The following is a 6,000-nucleotide window of genomic DNA, read 5'->3' as shown; positions in this document are numbered from 1 at the left end:
TGGAGTCGATGCAGCGAAGAATGACGAAAATGATTCCGGGACTTAGAAACCTTCCATATCAAGATAGATTAAAGAAACTAAACTTGCATTCCCTATAAAGACGAAGAATGCGGGGAAATATGATAGAAGTATTTAAGTGGGTGAAAGGAATCAATAACGGAGATATAGATAAAATTCTTAAAATATCCGAGCAGGATAGGACTCGTAGCAACGGATTTAAGTTGGATAAGTTTAGGTTTAGGAGGGAGATAGGAAGGAACTGATTCACAAATAGGGTGGTGGACGAGTGGAACAAGCTTAGCAACTTTGTAGTAAGTGCTGGGACGCTGGAAAGTTTTAAAAGGAGGCTAGATAGATTCATGGACGATAGAGAATAGTTGTAATTCTCGACAGGAGCTGCCATGCACAGACCAACCGGCCTATTCAGACTCCTTATTGTCTTATGGTTAGTGACCTTAATGAGCTTTGACCCTGTTTATTAATGGAACAGTTGGCCTGTTAATTAAAACCTCCACCTGTAAACACTGGTATAGTTATAAGCTTTTGAATTTGTTTTGTTTTTGGAAAAGAGAGAGGTTAATGAGAATACAGTTATGTAATATAGTTTATTTAGCCACGGGATGGTAAGGATGGTGATCAATCTAGGTCAAGGAAAAGTGGATATTGTAATGACCCGCTTAGTAGTTCCAATTACCCGCTAAGTAGTTGTAATTACCCACACCTCCACTACCCCCTCCCACCTCCATTCCCCCCTCACATTTCCATCACCCCTTCCCATATCCATCCACCCCCCTCCTCCCACCACCCCCCTCCTGCCACCCCCCTCCTCCACCTCCATCACCCCCACGTAGTAAGTGCTGGGACGCTGGAAAGTTTTAAAAGGAGGCTAGCTAGATTCATGGACGATAGAGAATAGTTGTAATTCTCGACAGGAGCTGCCATGCACAGACCAACCGGCCTATTCAGACTCCTTATTTTCTTATGGATAGTGACCTTAATGAGCTTTGACCCTGTTTATTAATGGAACAGTTGGCCTGTTAATTAAAACCTCCACCTGTAAACACTGGTATAGCTATAAGCTTTTGAATCTGTTTTGTTGTTGGAAAAGAGAGAGGTTAATGAGACTACAGTTATGTAATATAGTTTATTTAGCCACGGGATGGTAAGGATGGTGATCAATCTAGGTCAAGGAAAAGTGGATATTGTAATGACCCGCTTAGTAGTTCTAATTATCCGCTAAGTAGTTGTAATTACCCACACCTCCACTACCCCCTCCCACCTCCATTCCCCCTCACATTTCCATCACCCCTTCCCATATCCATCCACCCCCCTCCTCCCACCACCCCCCTCCTCCCACCACCTCCATCGCCCCCACACCCTACCACCCATCACCCCCACACCTCTACCACCCATCACCCCCCACACCCTTACCACCCATCACCCCACACTTACCACCCATCACCCCCACACTTACCACCCATCACCCCCACACCCCCACACCACCCATCACCTCCACACCCACATCCCTCACACCCCACCCTTCTACACCCCAACCACACCCCCAACCACACCCCCAACCACACCCCCCAACCACACCCCCCGAACCACACCCCTGACCACACCCCCCCGACCACACCCCCCCAACCACACCCCCCAACCACACCCCCAACCACACCCCCAACCACACCCCCAACCACACCCCCCAACCACACCCCCAACCACACCCCCCCACACCCCCCAACCACACTTCAACACCCCCAACCACACCCCCCCCAACCACACCCCCAACCACACCCCCCAACCACACCCCCCAACCACACCCCCCAACCACACCCCCCCAACCACACCCCCCCAACCACACCCCCCGAACCACACCCCTGAACCACACCCCCACCACACTCTGCACCATACCCCAACCATACCCCAACCATATTCCCCAACCATACCCCCCAACCATACCTCCCCCAACCATACCTCTAACCAGCCCCCAACCACACACCCAACCAAACCCCCAACCAAAAAAAAAAAGATTCGTCAAAATGGAAATATAAAAAAGTGAAGAAAAATCATATTGGGATGCACTTTGGTTGCCGTCATAAAGTTACCACAGACAAATAACACTGTCTGGCCCAAGGCTCTCACTGTTGTTCGCCTTTGTTACGTGTTATGGTCATGTTCTGTTTTGCCTTCACACACACACACGCACACACGCGCACACACACACACACACATGCACGCACTTGCACACGCACACTGAAGGAGGAGGGTTTGACCCGTGAAGATGGTAGGTAAATGGACTGAATACACTCCACTGGGGGATAGGTATTGATCCAGGGAGTAGAGGGGATACCCACTCCATCTTGAGGCCCTGGCAGACAAGCTCAAGTCTTCATCAATCATGCCCTTCCTCCCCCCCCCCTCTCTCCCGTCCTCCCTCACTCACTCACTCACTCACACTCACTCACTCACTCACTTCTTTGCAACAGCAGATTTGCACCTCCACCGACACACACGACACGTCAACACTATCACAACAGGTTAGGTTTAGGTTAGGTTAGGTTAGGTTAGGTTAGGTTAAAACACCAGTGGAGAAAACCTATACATCACTATAACATTTGCACCTGTTATGTTTTCGTCTGTGATTAGCGTTCATATCTTTGGATTTACCTGGATTGACAAACACAGGCAGGTGAGCCGGTGCCGTTATGATCACCTGGGAACACTGTGGGTGATGTTGCTCTATACCTGCCTCGCCCTCTCGTGTTAACTTATGCTCGTGTATGACTTTATTGATTCATTTTTCTGTCATTCGTATTGGAGTCCCGGATGCCACACGTGACTCTGATATTAGTCATGTTGATATTTGATTGTTGACGCCAGAAAGGAACTCCAAAAGTTGTCACGTGTGTTGAATTATGTGGTGGATCCTGTTGTGCGGTGCTGAGTGTGAGAGGAGAAGGAGGAGGAAGGAGGAGGAAGGGGTAGAAAGAGGAGAAGAAATAGGAAGATTAAGAAATAGAAACAGAAACTCATGTAGAGTATAGTGCCGCCTCGTTACCATAGCATAGGGCTTTCTATCCTTACACACACACACACACACACACACACACACACACACACACACACACACACACACACTAAACCCCATATGGATTGATCACCAGACAAATTATTTTAATCCTTGACAAACTTATGCATATCAATAGAACCAATTAATATTACTATACATTAACCACCTATAGAGCCAGGTAGTCAAGGTGAGCAAAAACATAATGACTAATTAATTTCTGACGTCAGGTGAACGATAGGAGCTTCACTAAAAAAAAAAATCGTAAATCAGGACATTCAGGAAATATAAGTTTAGCGTGTGATTATACATTTCGCCTGACTTTACATACTGACCAGCTTGACAAGTGAAGTTAATAGTGTTTATTTACTATACTTGAAAGCCCCCCAAAAAATAATCTATTGGTGAAGTAATCGTAAAAAAAAATCAACCAGGTGGATATTGAAACTGGGGTCAACGGGGGTCAAATAAGAGTTGTAAAGCCAGCCTCAACTAGTGGTACCATACACCCAGCCTCAACTAGTGGTACCGTGTTAGGTTCACCAGGCGTAACGTACCTCATGTTGTGTACACAGTTATTTCATTTCCATATTGTTCGTTGGCTAGTGAGTGATGGGCCGTTGTTCCATTTTGGCAGCTGTTTTTATTGTTCATTGTGCGGTGATCTGTGTAAATGATGGGGACCACTTACTGTAAATGATGACTTCCACTTGATTGCTGTTAATGATGGGGTCCACTTGATTACTGTAAATGGGGTCCACTTGATTACTGTAAATGATGGGGCCCACTTGCTGTAAATGATGGGGCCCACTTACTGTAAATGATGGGGCCCCACTTACTGTAAATGATGGGCCCCACTTGCTGTAAATGATGGGCCCACTTACTGTAAATGATGGGCTCCACTTCCTGTAAATGATGGGGCCGTACATGTCGTAGAGGTCACAAGTGTTCCAGTGTACGTCGTTCTGTGTAAGTGATGGGGCGACGTTCACGACTGTGTAGGTATTCCGATAGTTTATTGTCCGCGGGTTACTGTGAGTGATGGGAACCTGACGAGGCCCTTCATTTACCTCAATTACCTCCTCCTCGCTAACGAACCTCTGTGTCGCCTCCTGTTGTTTACTTCGTCAGGAGACAATATTTCATGTGTGGAGGTGTTTTTGTTATTGATTTATTTGGTGTGTGTGTGTGTGTGTGTGTGTGTGTGTGTGTGTGTGTGTGTGTGTGTGTGTGTGTGTGTGTGTGTGTGTGTGTGTGTGTGTGTGTGTGTGTGTGTGTGTGTGTGTGTGTGTGTGTGTGTGTGTGTGTGTGTGTGTGTGTGTGTGTGTGTGTGTGTGTGTGTGTGTGTGTGTGTGTGTGTGTGTGTGTGTGTGTGTGTGTGTGTGTGTGTGTGTGTGTGTGTGTGTGTGTGTGTGTGTGTGTGTGTGTGTGTGTGTGTGTGTGTGTGTGTGTGTGTGTGTGTGTGTGTGTGTGTGTGTGTGTGTGTGTGTGTGTGTGTGACAATGAATAGATGTCAGTAAAGGAAGGGGGGGTAGGGTATAGGTTACTTCCTGTGTGTTGCTGAAGTGGTGTTACGTAAGGGGGGCTCCTGAAGTGTTCTTGATGAGGTGTTGGAGGGCTCTCCTGAAGATACTGGCGGTGGGGTAAGGGTGTAGAGGCTTGCAGGACGGTCCATCACATAATTGGTGGCGCGGGGCTTAAAAAGGAATATTTCGCATTTTTAATAATTTTTAGCAATGATACAACAACCACTTACTGTAATACTGAGAGAGAGAGAGAGAGAGAGAGAGAGAGAGAGAGAGAGAGAGAGAGAGAGAGAGAGAGAGAGAGAGAGAGAGAGAGAGAGAGAGAGAGAGAGAGTAAAAAAAAATCACCAGTAATTTAACATGAATTGTAACTTGTTATTTTCTCCCCATAAGAATAGTTAAATATCAAATGGCATGAAGCAGAATTTCATAGAAGTTTAATGTGTATTTTTTTCCTACAGGTTTAGAGAGAACTATGTATAGGCCGTATATTGCGTCGAAAGAATATTTATCTTTATTTTTGTATGTAATAATAATTGTGGCGAGTCATTGATGGTATTGTCTTCAGTGTTGATTGGTCAGGTAAAGCCCCCATTCTCCTGTCAGGTAGGTGTGTGTGTGTGTGTGAACTTTGACTAGTTTCCGTGGGCAAACGCCCCCCCAAAAAAAAAAATATCCCTGCTTTCGAATTCTGATCGATGAAGAGCATACATGTTTAGCCTCTTGTCATTTGTATACGTGTGTGGTTTTCTCTGTCCTTGTATCCCATATTGTCCCGTGTTTTGGTGTAACTAAGCATCACTACAGCGTCTAGGTGATTTGATGTTGAGAATAATGGCATTTATTTTCTTCATTATATCATTCTTACATTTGTGTGGGGGAGGTGTAGGGGGGGATATGTAACATCTGTTTTTGTGTTGTGGTCATGTGTACTGTTGTGTTATGTACTGTTTCACTAACCTGGCACTCTTGTCCCCGGCAGAGTGGTCGCGGCCTCAGCCGACTGAGTTCGTCGTGTCCGTCTCTCAACGTGGACGGGGAGGAAGTAGAAGACGACGACTCTCCTTCATGTAAGTCCCCGACTGGGCCTAGTCCCGTCCTCCCAGGAGCCAGCACCAGCAGCCACCACGCCCACGCCCCCGCATACCAGGCCAGACGGGGGTCCGGCCGACTGTCCTCGCGCTCCGACGACGGGGAGACCACCAGCCCTAACACCCCCAACACCCCCAACACGCCCATCACCTCCAGCTCCCTCGACGAGCACCACCTCTGTCCCGACACACCCAAAATACGGGTCAACGACTCCACGCCCACAGGTATACATGTCGTCTGCTAGAGCACGATATGTCTCGTTCGCCCGTCGCACGACGCACACATACACACACACACATACACCCATCCCAGGAC

The 6,000-nt window shown here is 47.2% G+C and overlaps 1 protein-coding gene across 3 annotated transcripts in view; it reads left to right on the top strand.

Moving 5' to 3' along the window:
* Positions 1-5,567: 5,567 nt before the first annotated feature.
* The window catches only part of LOC121853354 (proline-rich receptor-like protein kinase PERK2), a 92,150-nt gene continuing 91,717 nt past the window's right edge, over positions 5,568-6,000 (top strand). The window contains exon 1 of one of the 3 annotated variants that reach the window (XM_042347423.1): positions 5,568-5,663. The gene's annotated coding sequence lies outside the window, so the exon portion shown is untranslated. Of the gene's footprint in view, positions 5,910-6,000 lie in introns of all 3 variants that reach the window. The other 2 variants (XM_042347422.1, XM_042347424.1) reach the window with 2 other exon arrangements.

This window comes from Homarus americanus, unplaced genomic scaffold (genome assembly GCF_018991925.1).
Source record: "Homarus americanus isolate GMGI-L3 unplaced genomic scaffold, GMGI_Hamer_2.0 scaffold21021, whole genome shotgun sequence".
Taxonomy (NCBI): Eukaryota; Metazoa; Arthropoda; class Malacostraca; order Decapoda; family Nephropidae; genus Homarus; species Homarus americanus.
This window is presented reverse-complemented; position numbering and strand designations above follow the sequence as displayed.